At 41.0% G+C, this 16,590-nt stretch overlaps 1 protein-coding gene across 5 annotated transcripts in view; it reads left to right on the top strand.

Annotated features, from left to right (window-relative positions):
* ARPP19 (cAMP regulated phosphoprotein 19) overlaps positions 1–16,590 on the top strand; it is a 974,666-nt gene that overhangs the window by 599,865 nt on the left and 358,211 nt on the right. The gene's annotated exons all lie outside the window — the stretch shown is intronic.

Here is a 16,590-nt window from a genome sequence, read left to right as displayed (position 1 = left end):
GTAGGAAATAGACCTGAATAAATATTTCTCCAAAGAAGACATATGAATATTCAATAGATACATGGAAAAGTGTCAACACCATTAATCATCAGGGAAATGGAAATCAAAACCACAATGAGATATCACTGCACACATGTTAAGATGGCTATTATCAAAAAGAACAAAGCAAGTGTTGGCAAGAATGTGGAAAAATTGGAATCCTTGTACATTGTTGTGGGAGTGGAAAATGGTGCAACCACTATAGAACTACCGTATGATTCAGCAATCCCACTTCTGGGTATGTATCCAAAGGAAATGAAATTAGTATATCAAAGAGATATCTGCAATCCCATGTTTACTGTAACATTATTCAGAATACCAAGATATGAAAACAACCCTAATGTCCACCAACAGACAAATGGGTAAAGAAAATGTAGTATACACATATAATGAAATATTATTCAGCCTTAAAAAAAGAGGAAGTCCTACCACGTGCAACAACATGGAGAGACCTGGAAAACAATATGCAAAGTGAGATAAATCTATCACAGAAGGACAAATACTGCATGATTCCACTTACATGAGGTATCTAAAATAGTCAAACTTCTAGAAGCTAAAAATAGAGTGACAGTTTCCAGGGAATAGGGTGAAGGTGAAATGGGAAGTCATTCAATAGGTACAAAGTTACAGTTATACAAAATAAATAAATTCTAGATATCTACTATATGACATAATACCTGCAGTTAACAATATAGTGTTGTGCACTTAAAAATTTGCTAAGAGGTAGATCTCGTGTTAAATTCTTGCTCAAATCACAAAAAAGTATTGGGACAAGACCCACACCAAGATGGCCAAATAGGAAAAGCTCCAGCCTCCAGCTCCCAGAGTGAGCCACAGAGAAGACGGGTGATTTCTGCATTTCCAACTGAGGTACCGGGTGTATCTCATTGGAGTGTGTCGGACAGTGGGTGCAGCCCAACGAGCAAGAGCCTAAGCAGGGCGAGGCATCATCTCACCCAGCATATGCAAGGGGGAAGGGAATTCCCTTTCCTAGCCAAGGGAAACCGTGACACACACCTGGAAAATCGGGTCACTCCCACCCTAATACTGTGCTTTACCAAGAGTCTTAAGAAACGGCACATCAAGAGATTATATCCCACACCAGGCTCAGAGGGTCCCACGCCCACGGAGCCTCCCTCATTGCTAGCACAGCAGTCTGAGATCTAGCTGCAATGCAGCAGCGAGGCTGGGGGAGGGGTGCCTGCCATTGCTGAGGCATAAGTAGGTAAACAAAGCAGCCAGGAAGTTCAAACTGGGTGGAGCCCACCACAGCTCAAGGAGGCCTGCCTGCCTCTGTTGACTCCACTTCTGGGGACAGGGCATAGCCAAACAAAACGCAGCAGAAACCTCTGCAGATATAAATGTCCCTGTCTGACAGCTTTGAAGAGAGTAGTGGTTTTCCCAGCATGGAGTTTGAGATCTGAGAATGGACAGACTGTCTGCTCAAGTAGGTCCCTGACCCCCGAGTAGCCTAACTGGGAGACATCTCACACTAGGGGTAGACTGACACCTCACACCTCACACCTCACACCTCACACTTCACACAGCCAGATACACCTCTGAGATGGAGCTTCCAGAGGAACGATCAGACAGCAACATTTGCTGTTCAGCAATATTCACTCTTCTGCAGCCTCCCCTGCTGATACCCAGGTAAACAGGGTCTGGAGTGGACCTCGAGCAAACTCCAACAGACCTGCAGCTGAGGGTCCTGACTGTTAGAAGGAAAACTAACAAACAGAAAGGACATCCACACCAAAACCCCATATGTACATCACCATCATCAAAGACCAAAGGTAGATAAAACCACAAAGATGGGGAAAAAGCAGTACAGAAAAGCTGGAAATTCCAAAAGTCAGAGTGCCTCTCCCACTCCAAAGGAACGCAGCTCCTCGCCAGCAATGGAACAAAGCTGGATGGAGAATGACTTTGACGAGTTGAGAGAAGAAGATTTCAGACAATCAAACTTCTCCAAGCTAAGGGAGGAATTACGAACCCTGCGCAAAGAAACTAAAAACCTTGAAAAAAGCTTTGATGAATGGCTAACTAGAATAGCCAATGCAGAGAAGTCCTTAAACAAACTGATACAGATGAAAACCATGACATGAGAACTATGTGACAAATACACAATAGATCAATAACAGGCTCTGAAATTGAGGCAATAATTAATAGCCTACCAACCAAAAAAAGTCCAGGACCAGACGGAGTCACAGCCGAATTCTACCAGAGGCACAAGGAGGACCTGGTACCATTCCTTCTGAAATTGTTCCAGTCAATGGAAACAGACGGAATCCTCCCTAACTCATTTTATGGGGCCAACATCATCCTGATACCAAAGCCTGGCAAAGACACAACAAAAAAAGAGAATTTTAGACCAATATCCCTGATGAACATTGATACAAAAGTCCTCAATAAACTACTGGCAAACCAAATTCAGCAGCACATCAAAAAGCTTATCTACCATGATCAAGTTGGTTTCATCCCTGGGATGCAAGGCTGGTTCAACATATGCAAATCAATAAACATAATCCAGCATATAAACAGAACCAAAGACAAAAACCACATGATTATCTCAATACATGCAGAAAAGGCCTTTAACAAAATTCAACAGCCATTCATGCTAAAAACTCTCAATAAATTCAGTATTGATGGAACGTATCTCAAAATAATAAGAGCTATTTATGACAAACCCACAGCCAATATCATACTGAATGGGCAAAAACTGGAAACATTCCCCTTGAAAACTGGCACAAGACAGGGATGCCCTCTCTCACCATTCCTATTCAACATAGTGTTGGAAGTTCTGGCCAGGAAAATCAGGCAAGAGAAACAAATAAAGGGTATTCAATTAGGAAAAGAGGAAGTCAAATTGTCCCTGTTTGCAGATGACATGATTGTATATTTAGAAAACCCCATTGTCTCGGCCCAAAATCTCCTTAAGCTGATAAGCAACCTCAGCAAAGTCTCAGGATACAAAATCAATGTGCAAAAGTCACTATCATTCTTATACACCAATAACAGACAGACAGCAAAATCATGAGTGAACTCCCATTCACAATTGCTTCAAAGAGAATAAAATACCTAGGAATCCAACTTAAAAGGGATGTGAAGGACCTCTGAAGGAGAACTACAAACCACTGCTCAATGAAATAAAAGAGGACGCAAACAAATGGAAGAACATTCCATGCTCATGGATAGGAAGAATCAATATCGTGAAAATGGCCATACTGCCCAAGGTAATTTATAGATTCAATGACATCCCCATCAAGCTACCAATGACTTTCTTCACAGAATTGGAAAAAACTACTTTAAGGTTCATATGGAATGAAAAAGAAGCCTGCATTGCCAAGACAGTCCTAAGTCAAAAGAGCAAAGCTGGAGGCATCACACTACCTGACTTTAAACTATACTACAAGGCTACAGTAACCAAAACAGTATGGTAATGATACCAAACCAGAGATACAGACCAATGGAACAGAACAGAGCCCGCAGAAATAATACCACACATCTACAACTATTTGATCTTTGACAAATGTGACAAAAACAAGAAATGGGAAAAGGATTCCCGATTTACTAAATGGTGCTGGGAAAACTGGTTAGCCATAAGTAGAAAGCTGAAACTGGATCCCTTCCTTACACCTTATATAAAAATTAATTCAAGATGGATTAGAGACTTAAACGTTAGACCTAAAACCATAAAAACCCTAGAAGAAAATCTAGGCAATACCATTCAGGACATAGGCATGGGCAAGAACTTCATGTCTAAAACACCAAAAGCAATGACAACAAAAGCCAAAATTGACAAATGGGATCTAATTAAACGAAAGAGCTTCTGCACAGCAAAAGAAACTACCATCAGAGTGAACAGGTAACCTACAGAATGGGAGAAAATTTTTGCAATCTACTTATCTGACAAAGGGCTAATATCCAGAACCTACATAGAACTCAAACAAATTTACAAGAAAAAAACAACCCCATGAAAAAGTGGGCAAAGGATATGAACAGACACTTCTCAAAAGAAGACATTTATGCAGCCAACAAACACATCAAAAAATGCTCATCATCACTAGCCATCAGAGAAATGCAAATCAAAACCACAATGAGATACCATCTCACACCAGTTAGAATGGTAATCATTAAAAAGTCAGGAAACAACAGGTGCTGGAAAGGATTTGGAGAAATAGGAACACTTTTACACTGTTGGTGGGACTGTAAACTAGTTCAGCCATTGTGGAAGACAGTGTGGCGATTCCTCAAGAATCTAGAACTAGAAATACCATTTGACCCAGCCATCCCATTACTGGGTATATTCCCAAAGAATTATAAATCATGCTGCTATAAAGACACATGCACACATGTGTTTATTGCGGCACTATTCACAATAGCAAAGACTTGGAACCAACCCAAATGTCCATCAATGACAGACTGGATAAAGAAAATGTGGCACATATACACTATGGAATACTATGCAACCATAAAAAAAGGATGAGTTCATGTCCTTCATAGGGACATGGATGAAGCTGGAAACCATCATTCTCAGCAAACTGTCACAAGAACAGAAAACCAAACACCGCATGTTCTCACTCATAGGTGGGAACTGAACAATGAGAACACTTGGACACAGGAAGGGGACACATCACACCCTGGTGCCTGTCGTGGGGTGGGGGGAGGGAGGAGGCATAGTATTAGGAGATATACCTAATTTGAATAACAAGTTAATGGGTGCAGCACACCAACATGGCACGTGTATACATATGTAACAAACTTGCATGTAGTGTACATGTACCCTAGAACTTAAAGTATAATAAAAAATATAAATAAATTTAGAAAAAGTATTGGGACACAAAGTAACTTTTGGAGATGACAGATATGTTTACTACCTTGGTTATGGTGATGATAGCCCAGGTATATGCACATGTTCAAATTCATAAAATTGTATACATTAAATATATCCAGTTTTGTATATCAATTAAAATCTCAATAAAGCTACAAAAGAAAAGATGGTGTTTTCTGCCTATTCAACCTGTAAGGCTTTTTAATAATTACACTCAGTATCAATGATGATACAGCAAAATAAATATTTTTATACAATGTTACTGAAAAACTAATGTTGCCTTTCTGAGAGGGTGATTTAGTAATCTATGAGTATTCATATTTTTATATCATAATATCCCTACTAATTTATTCTAAGGAAATAATTGGAGATTTGCATAAATATTTATTTATAGCAATGTTTGTTTACTATAGTGTTCTTTATCCTTAAAACACCCTAAATAGAAACACTGTTATTTATATTGGAAACACCTAAAGTTAACAATAAAGGAAGGCTAAGCAAATGGTGAGAGTCATACTGTGCAATCACTGAATATATTTAATTATGACAGACTGTACTTTGCAAAAATGACTGCAGCAACATTTCTGGCCCATGTGCCCTTCCAAAGCCTTGCCATTTCCCATTTGTAGCAGGCTAAGTAATAGGTCACATTTGGAGAGACATTTGAAGATGCAAGGCTGCTGGCCTTAAAGATGGAGGACGGGGCCACAAACCAAGGACTGAGGGCAGCCTCTAGAAGCTGGAAAAGCAAGGAAATGGATTCCTCTCTCGAGCCTCCAGAGGAGGCAGCCCTGCCAACACCTTGATTTGGCCCAGTAAAACCCATTTCAGATTTCTGACCTTCAAAACTGTAAGATAATAAATCCCTGTTGCTTTAAATTTGTAGTACTATGTTAAATCAGTGATAGGAAACTAACACAGTACTTGAGAGGTCCATGTCTCAAAGGGAAGCATATGTGTCTCCTTGAAACTGCGTGGGCTTTTGAGACTGTCTTGGTGAACAGCATGTGGTAAGGAAATGCTATGTGACTTCCCAAGACAAGGTCACCACATAAAAGGTGAGTTGGCATCACCCTGGCCTTTCTTTACAGATATGCACTTTTGGACCTGGGCTGTCATGTAAGGAACATGGCCATCCCGAAGCCATCATGCAGGAGAAAGCACATCACAGAAAGAAATGGTCAAAAACTTAGGTGTTCCAACCTTCTGCTGTTTACGTTTTTCCAGCCTAGACAGCAGACCTGTGAGTAAGCAACCTTCGGACAACTAGCCCAAGCTACCACCTGACTGCAACTGCATGAAAGGTTCTGAGCAAGAACTACTTAGCGGAGCCTAGTTAACTTCCAGAACCATGACAGACAATAAAAACATGATTCTGTTGTTCTATGCCATTAGGTTTTGGGGCGATTTATTGAGTATCAATAGGTAACCAATACATTAATGATAAAGAGAAATGCTCAGAATATAATACCAAGCTCAAAAGTACAGAAAACCAGATACTATATGTTCTCACTTATAAGTGGAGCTAAATGAGAACACATTAACACATAGAGGGGAACAACAGACACTGAGGCCTGTCAGAGGGTGGAGGATGGGAGGAGGCAGACGATCAGGAAAAATAACTAAGGAGTACTAGGCTCAATACATGGGTGATGAAATAATGTGTACAACAAACTCCCCATGACACATGTTTACCTATGTAACAACCCTGTACATGTATCCTTGAACTTAAAATAAAAGTTAAAAAAAAAACAAAATTTTTAAGTAGGCTACATGCTAAAGTAAGTGTGTGTGTGTGTGTGTGTGTGTGTGTGTGTGTGTGTGTATACAGAAAAAAAAACTTGGAGTTACCACTATGCATTTAGTGGTTATCTGTTTGTCCTGAGTGAAGACTTTAATATCTTTATAGTTTTCTATATGTCCAAACAAATACTTGTCTATACAGTAAACAAGCATTACTTTGGTAACCAGGGAAAAATATTTTTAAGCTCTTTAAATACTATTACTTCTAAATCTATCACAAATGTAGAAAACATGTGAGCACATCCTGTGTGTGAACACATGTATGTGCATCTCCAAGATAAAATCAAGAGGGGAAGGGGCTACCTGATTAATCTGAGCAAGAACATGAACCTTTAAACCCTGCTTTTATTCTTCCTTTTCCTACAGAGGAGATGGCAGCAAATACCTTCTAATGTGAAGTCCAATTCCTAATCCTTTTAGCCACTCCCAATTCAACTATAATTGACGGATGCAACTAGGCTTGGATTCTGTTCTGTGACACAGATAACAGATTATCTGTAGCTTCTCCAGGACAGAGGAATATCAGCCACTCCCTTTAGAATTACCCCCTTTCTCTGTGCATAGTGCCTTAAAAGCACCCCGTTTTTGCTGTCCCTGATTCTAAGCATCTCGGAAAGATGAGTCCTTGGAGAAGGGTCGGGGGTGAGATGAGAGAATGGAAAGGAGGTGGAGATCCTTGGTCCTAGGATGCTACAGTGTCCCATTTAATTATCATGGAAACCCCGTGGGGCATAATTAACAATCCCCTTTTTACAAATGAGAGCATTTAGGCTCAGAAAGATGAAGCAATTTACTCAAGTCAAAGAGCTAGTAAGTGGCATAACTAAACTTCTAATACAAAGTTTCTTATCATGGTAAAACTACACCTCTTTTCCTTCACCTCAATTTCCTAGTACCTACTTCAGAGTTGTAGTGTGTGTTAAATTATTAAGTGTACACATGGAATCTTATCATTTCATATTAAGCAGAGCAATGTCTCCCACGTGAGGACCCTATAGTAGTGTTAGCTGTCATCTGAGTCGTTATGAATCAAGATCATACAGAGGGCACAGGTGGGCACTGGAGACTGTCAACAGTCCTCCCTGCAGAGATCCCGCACTCTGCACCCCACCATTTCAAGGTGGGGCACAACCTACCCAGTGCTGGTTGTTTCTCCATGAAAACTACAGCCGGGTCTGGCGCTCACAAAGCAGCAGCCTAGCGACCCACCCCAGACACTCATTCTCCTTGCTGTTTTTCAAAGAGCACAATAGCTCTCACACAGTCCAAGGACTATCATTAAAAGTCAGCCTCTCCGGAACGTGCCGATTCTGGTGGCGCTGACAAGTGATGGCGGGAGGAGGGGCTCCCCCACCCCAAACCCCGCGCACAAACTGGCTGTTTCTATAAAATAAATGAGGAAGGAAATGGTGTTGCGTTGGGATCTGCCTTCTAAATGCACTGAAAACTGAGGCTCCCGTCTTTTGGCATTTCCTAAAAGGCCTCTGGAGCTTTCCTTGCCAAGCCTGGATATTGAGAGTACTTTTAGCTGTTTAAGCCTTCCTCTTCTAACAGGGGTCAAAGGGCTGGAAAGATCTTCTCAAAAGGATAGAGAAGGAATCATTAAAAGGGAGGAGAAGGAAAGTGACAGAAGGTCAGCCTCCTTTTTCCTAATGGGTGCGTCCCTGAGGGGTCAGGCCCAGTGGCCGCCTGCTGCACAGGCACCTGGCTTCCGAAAACCTGCAGCAATTTGATTAACACTGCCCTGAGAGGGGAACCAGAGGAAGCTCAAAGGAGCAGCCCACGGAGGGTGTGGGGAAGAGAGTAAACACAATAGAAATCTGATTGTGATAAGTAAATTTCATTGATCGCATTAACATAAAACGATAGTGTTTCAGTAAACCAGAGAGAGCAAGCACTTGAAATCGTTGGGTTTTGAGTCTGTCATAAAGCTTATTTCCTTCACATATAAATTTGACCCAAAAATGTGACATTGCATAGCAAGAAGCTTTGTATAAGGACTGGTTTGGGATTAAAATTCATCTTTGCATGCAACGCAAGCACACAAATAGTGAAGGTTTTCACTGATTTTTAGTCAACAAGCAATAAACTGCATTTGCACCCACACACCTATTCCTAACACCCCATCTGGTAACATTTCCACGTTTCAAGGAAAGAAATCAATAGCAATAATCCGTGAGGGACTCACAGGGTGTCTATTTTTTTTTATTACACTGCCATTTGAAAAAAATGTTCACCTATCTACTTAAAGCAAAATATTGTTATTTTTGTATGTTCACATGGAAATCTCGACATTATTACTGGGGAAAAAGAATTAGAGGGGAAAGGGAGACGAGTCAATTAAAACAAATGTGAGAAAATATGTTCAAAACACACGTTTTTAACAATACAGGTTGTATTTGAACAACTCAAGCAATCATCAATGCATAAGCTGAAAATCCCCAATCAACCCACATATTGAAAATTATATTTTGACTCTGTTTCTATGGAAAGAACAGCTAAGATGCATGTTGATGTCACTTCTCAGAGGGAAAAGCCATCCTGCTTTCAACTTGCAGTGCAGGGAGAAGACACCATCCCCAAACCCTGAAATTTAGAACTATGTCATCGCTGATTTTCTGTGCAAGAAGGAAATATGATTCTTTGTTACTGCTCTTATTTATTGCAGACCTTGTCTGGAATCTGGTATTGAAGCCGCGCTTGATGAGTTGCCGCCTTGAACTCTCCCACTGATCAATGCCGGCGCTGCTGCTGAATGAAAGAATAGCTTTCCCGAGGAGCCACTATCACCGGAAACCAGCTACCCAACATGCTTTTTGAAAAATGGGCCAGAGCCTTGTATGCTTAAGCTTCGAAACATGTTCCCACCCCCACCGCCAAAAAATGGCAAATGGTAACTGACCATCTGAAAATTGGAATGTTACAAGAGCAAGAGGTAAGGTCGAAAGCAGAAATCCTCCTTTCTGTGAAATGATCAGACACCATGGGATGAAAACATGCGGGAAAAAGGAAAGCTAATATGAAGTGAGAGGACAGGAATCATATTTCTTCTCAGCAGGGTGACAAATAAAAAGTTGCCTTTCCTTTTCTGTGCAAATAAACTTTACTTTAGGAATTGTGGCAGCAGGTTGGTCTCCCATAAAATAGGTTTTATCTGTTGTGGTGACAATCCAAGGCAGGGAGGGGTTAGAGGCAGGGTAATTGCCATCGTTTCCATTATTTTTATCAATATTTTTGTTGTTTTGTGGAGAGATTGCAGGAGAAGTCTTGACAAATGCTATTAGGAATGGGGCTAAGAGAAAGGGTTTAATCCAATTCTTGGGCAGTTCATGGGGAAAGTATGTGTCACTGGAGTAAGCTGGGACAAAATCCTCAAATAGACCCAAGTTGGTCTCTGTAAAAACCCCAGGCTGTCCACAGCCTCTACGCTTTAGGGGCTTCCTGAGTGGGATGCCCGCGATGAAAACATCCACCAGGAAGAAAGTGGCTTTTGAAAAAGAAGTACAATAAGCCATCCACGGCTGTTGAAAGCCAGTGCTTTCTGGAGGGCCACAACCAACCACCAAAACCTATGAGCAATCGGACCCACAAACCATGAAACTCCATCTATCTTAAGAAATGAAACAAGAATAAGATTTGAGCTTCACTAAGGTTAACCCAACTACCTTCACCAACTATCCATCTTTCTGGGCTTTTCCCAGGCAATAAGTACTTTAAACAATTAGTAATCCTGGCTGGGCATGGTGGCTCACATCCACAGTTCCAGCACTTTGGGAGGCCAAGACAGGAGGGTAGCTTGAGCCCAGGAGTTCAAGATCAGCCTGGGCAACATAGGGAGACTCCCATCTCTACAAACAAAATTAAAAATTAGCCAGGCGTGGTGGCATCCACCTGTAGTCCTAGCTACTAGGAAGGCTGAGGCGAGAGGATCTTTTGAGCCTGGGAGGTCTAGTCTGCAGTGAGCTATGATTGTGCTACTGCACTGCAGCCTAAGTGATTGAACAAGACCTTATTTCTAAAAAACAATTAAATAATAAGTAGACAAAAATAAAAAATATTACTAATCCCATTGTGAGCCGCTTCCATGCCTTACATGTTTTGTCTCCCTCCTCCAGACACTCCTGATACTTGCTGTGTCCTATGATCATGATTTGTGAGTATGCTGCTCCTTCCTCTCTAGAATTCCAGCTGCTCCATCTATATCTTTTCCCTCTTTGTATCTGCTGTGGCTCCCAGCTCTGAGCTTCATATAGAGTAGACACTCAAATGTTTGTTGAATGACTGATTGAATGAATGAATATAAAAGGCCTCATTCTTAAGTATTATTATCAAAAAGTCACAGCACTATAAAGACACATGCACATGTATGTTTATTACAGCACTATTTACAATAGCAAAGACTTGGAACCAACCAAAATGTCCATCAGTGATAGATCAGATAAAGAAAATGTGGTACATATACACCACAGACTACTATGCAGCCATGAAAAGGAATGAGATCATGTCCTTTGCAGGAACATGAATGAAGCTGGAAGCCATCATTCTCAGCAAAGTAACACAGGAACAGAAAACCAAATACCACATGTTCTCACTCATAAGTGGGAGATGAACATTGAGAACACATGGACACAGAAAGGGGAACTACACCACCAGAGCCTGTTGGGGGTGGGGATTGAGGGGAAGGAACTTAGAGGATGGGTCAACACATGAAGCAAATCACCATGCACATATATACCTATGTAACAAACCTGCACGTTCAGAACATGTATCCTGGTTTTTTTTTTTTTTTTTTAGAAGAAGAAATAAAATAAGAAAAAAATAGTCACAGCAGAAAAAAATTTCCTCCAGTTCCCATTCCTGTTCCAGACTTCCTGGCCCATCTCTAGTCCCCTAGACACACACACTCAGGCAGGCAGCACCCAGCAAAAGGCGCTTTGGATTTCTGTCCCTATTCACTAAAACCAGCCAGAAGCTTCTTGCTCCTCCACTCTGCCTGGCTCTTCCTCAAGCTCTGCTTTTCTGAACTTGGAAGAATATTGCCACAGCCGCCATGGCTACTAGACCCAAGAGAGAATGGATGGTTACATTGTGTGGCTCCATGCTTGCCCTGAGCACAATTTTGTACTTACCTTCCAGCTCCCCCTACATCTAGCTGCCACCTCACACCTCCCCTGGAATTACATTCCCCCTAGATGCAGTTCAGGCAGCAGCCCCCTTGACTGATGCTTCCCAGGTCAGATCTGGTCCTACGCAGCATACAGTGCCTACTACAACCAAAGCCTTCATTTATACCCACAGGCTCAATCCTAGTCAGCAATCCCAGTCCCCAGCCACACCACCCACCCTGGACCATTGAAGCTCAAAGCCAGTGTCAGAGAGAACTGCTATATATACCCCAATTCTTACTCCAAGGCTGGGAAGGCAGGTGCTCTGGGAGCAAAGGTAGGGAGTCATAAGTTACAAGAAGATCACGTCCCATTTTTCTTGCAAAGTCACCATAATCAGCATTTGCTGAAGTGGTAAGACTTGGCACCTGCCCATATGGTACCCAGAACTGAAGAGAATGCATCCATGATGCAATCCCTGACTCCAATGACTTCAATGCATAACACCTGTGCATAGTTTGTTCTTGTGTTTGCAAAATTCCATCAGGCACATTTCCACACTTAATCCAAAGCCCCAAGGGACAGGTAGGGCAGCTCTAGTTGTAGTCCCATGTTACCCCTGAGAATTTGAGGTACTTCCCAAAGAGCACCATACATTACACACACATATTTTCATATGCACATGCTTAGACTGAAACCAACATATATGTACCAAAAGTAGAATACCTCAATAAATACTGTTGAATGAACGAACTTATTTGATGTGTTCTCAGGTTCAGACTGAGGCAGTCGGCCCATTTCATGCTAAGCCATTGAAACCTCAGAGCAAGTAATCAAGGACTGCTGCTCCCTCCATGCCAGGAATTCTCAGCAACAGGGGCAATTTTGCCCCTCACCCCCACCCCCAGGGGTATTTGACAGTGTCTAGAGAGGCATTTTTGGTTGTCACAACCATGGGAAATGCTACTGGTATCTAGTGGGTCGAGGCCAGAGATGCTGCTAAACATCCCACAATGCACAGGACAGTCCCTCACACCCACCACAAAGAATCATCCTGCCCAAAATGGCAGTCATGTTGAGGTAGAGAAGCCCTGCTCTATACTCTGCATTTGAGCAACCACCTCTAATGAACCTCAGTTCACTAGATGTCCTCACCAATGCACAGAAGAAGGCTCCAGGCCATCCTTAGAAAGTATTCTGAAATCTTTCAATGGTATCTCTTTACCCCCAGGTTATGTTGTCTTTATCCTCTCTCCCATCTTCGGAGACAGAAAAGGTGGCACACACTAGTCCCTTTCCTTTCCAAAAAAAAGTAGCCAAACGACTATGCAGAGGATCTTCAATGCTTGATCCATGGAATAGAGGAAAGCCTCAAAAAAGTTTCCTGGGAAAGAAGAGTGGCAGCCCAGGGTCTTCCTGGAAAGGTAAATGCCCTCCCTCCCTCTCATGAACTTCCCTGGCCCTGCAAAAAAAGCATTCTGGTTCCTGCTAGATCTACTTTCTAAACTTTGGAAGGCAAAGTCAATTCATAAAGAATAGAAGATACTGTGATTGAGGCCCTTCCCTATCAATGCATAAATGTGAATCCATTCGTGAAGACACAGAGTGATTCTCACTTCATCCTTCCACCCTCATGACCATAGCACACTCTTCTGGAAAGCAATTGCTCACATCCTCACACCTTCTCCTGACCACCCTCTATAAGCCCCAGCTTCCATGAGCAAGGTGCCTATGGGCCCAACCCAGGGAGAGTTCAAGCAAATAGACAAATGATATCCTGGACAAGAGGGAGAGCAACACGAAAAAATAAGCCAAAATTTTTTTAATTGACAGATAATAATTGTACATATTCATGGGGTACATAGTGATATTTTAATGCAGATAATGTATGGTGATCAGTTCAAGGTAATTAGCATATCCATCATCTCAGACATCAGTCATTTCTTTGTGTTGGGAATATTCAATATCCTCCTTCTAGCTATTTGAAGATATGTAATATACCATTGTTAACTATAGTCATCCTTCTGTGGCATGGAACACTAGAACTTTTCCTATCTAGCTGTAATTTTGTATCCTTTAGCAAATCTCTCCCAAACCTCCCTCCTCCCTACCCTTCCCAGCCTCTCATAGCCTCTGTTCTACTTTTTACTTCCATGAGATCAATATTTTTAGTTTTCACATATGAGTGAAAATGTGGTGCTTAACTGTCTGTTCCTGGCTTATTTCACTTAGCATAATGTCCTCTAGCTCCATCCATGTTGCCACAGATGGCAGGATTTTATACTTTTTATGGCTGAATAGTATTCCATGACGTACATATGCCAAATTTTCATTTATTCATTCATCTGTTGTTGAACACCTAGGTTGATTCCATATATTGGCTATTGTAAATAGCGCTGCAATAAACATGGGGATCCAGACATCTCTCTAATATACTGATTTCCTTTCCTTTGGATAACTTCCCGGTGCTGGTATTGTTGCATCATATGGTACTCGTATTCATAGCTTTCTGAAACACCTCCATGCTATTCTCCATAGTGGCTGTGCTAGTTTACATTCCCACCAATAGTGTCTGAGTCCGTTTTCTCTGCATTTGTTGGTTTTTGCCTTTTTGATAATAGAAAAGGAAGGATATTTAGCCCTCTTTCACACGCCACTTCAGGTGTACAGTGCACTCTTGTCCCTCCACATCAATTCAGACCCATCCAATGCCAATTATTCACTGTTTAGTATAATAAATGTCCAAGTCCACTTGAAACTACTGGGAGCCAATTCCAGAAGCTATCTTCTTCAGTCTTACCGAGTGCTATTTTACCAGTGGCTAACATTTATTGGACACGTCTTATATACTAGATTATTGGCAATTCACAACTGTTTTCTCAGTTAAATCTCTTAGTTATCTTAAGAGGTAAAATTATTATGCTAATTAGCCACATTTTACAGATAAGGAAACTGAAGCACAAAACATTTAAGTAACTTTCCCAGCTAGTAAGTAACTAAGACAAGATTTCCATCCAGGCAATCTGGATCCAAAGTCTGAGCTTCTAACTGCTCTGCTATTTGGCTTTAAGCTGTATCTTACCCAGAAGTAGGGAAGCAAGAGTACTCTAACCAGGGATCAGTGTAGCATATTATTACGTGTGGGCTGTAAGCCTACTTTTTCTGGTCTATAAAATGGGAATAATTAAAGGACCCACCTCATAGTCATCATGCGCAATAAATTAAATAATACATGAAACACTTATCCCAGGTCCTGGCACAAAAGCTCACTAGAAATGTCAGCCATTATTATAATTCTTATTATTACCATCACCACAAAGTTGATGAGTGGTGGAGTCAGAAAGCAAACAGTTTTCTCCAGCTCCAAAGTCTAGACTCAAGAACTATCAAAGGAGGAAAAAGAAATCTTTCAAAAATTAGCTTAACTATTTAGAAAACTGAGCTTCTTCTGAATTAAAGATAACTGCCCAACACACAAATCATTTGATACCTCACAATAATTTGATGGCCTTACTTTTTCTAATACTAAACTGGGCTTCATGAGCTCCTAGCTTATAATTCAGGTAAAAAGATTGTCTGCACTTTAAGAACTCAAAGAAAGGATGATAATGACTCCATAAGTCTGTGCTAAATTTAAAGCTAACATTGGAGGCTTATGGTCTGAACATTATGTGACTTTGGTCCTGAGCCAAAGAATCATTAAGCTATAGAGCTTAACCAAAGGGACTTCCAGAGGTCACACAGCCATCCCTCTGTATCCAGAGGAATAGAAGCTCACTTTACTTCACTCAGCAACTTGGCACCTACTGATAATAGAAAGCATTACACTGCAGCTTAATGCTTTTTTCAGAACGTGTGGAAAAGATAAATAGAAATTATAATCCTTAAGAAACTAATTGCCATTGATATAAATGAAGCTATTTTAAATTCAACTCTTATATCTTAATATAATTCCTTATATTTTCTTTTTTGTTTTTAGAGATAAGGTTTCATTCTCTCATCCACTCTGGAGTGTAGTGGTGTGATCATAGCTCTCTGCAGCCTCAAATGCCTGGGCTCAAGTGATCTTTCTGCCTTAGCCTTCCAAGTAGCTAAGACTACAAGCATGTGCCATCACACTCAGCTAATTTTTTTTTTTTTTTTTTTTTTTTTTTTTTTTTTTTTTTTTTTTGTAGACATGGAGTCAAACTCTCAAGCATTTGAGTTCGGCTTAACCCAGGCTGGTTTCAAATGCCTGGTCTCATGCGATCCTACTGCTTTGGCCTCCCAAAGTGCTAGGATTACAGGCATGAGTTAGTGTACTCTAATTCTTATATTTTTCTAGTCATTCTTCTACTACAGTTTTCCAATTCTTGAAGCAATGAAACTTGCTACAGGTTTAGTACAGTGTCACTGCAGTGAGAAATCTCAGAGTGCCTAACACAGTATTTGGCACACAATAAATGATCGCTAAAGAAATGATGATGACCATGACACCTGGGAGCTCATTTAAAGTCAGACTTTGAAGATAATTCCCTGTCCTCCTCACTTGAGCTAATAAGGAACACCCACATCAAGTTGATAATGGGTTCTTGAAACACTTCTACATGACAATTAAAATCTTATTAGCAGTTATCATGATCTGAACTTTGTTTTACACTTACATATAGCAGCCCACCTCGAAGAAGCCTATCCGCCATTTGAATCTTCACTGCATACCATTTGCAGAGCTACCATATTGTATTAATTACATGATCTACGTAGTTAGATCATGGAGTTGTTCAACCTTCTTGGCCATGTCCAGTGTACAACCTGCACAGCTGTGCACAATGG

The sequence above is a fragment of the Macaca thibetana genome, chromosome 7, assembly GCF_024542745.1.
Source record: "Macaca thibetana thibetana isolate TM-01 chromosome 7, ASM2454274v1, whole genome shotgun sequence".
Taxonomy (NCBI): Eukaryota; Metazoa; Chordata; class Mammalia; order Primates; family Cercopithecidae; genus Macaca; species Macaca thibetana.
This window is presented reverse-complemented; position numbering and strand designations above follow the sequence as displayed.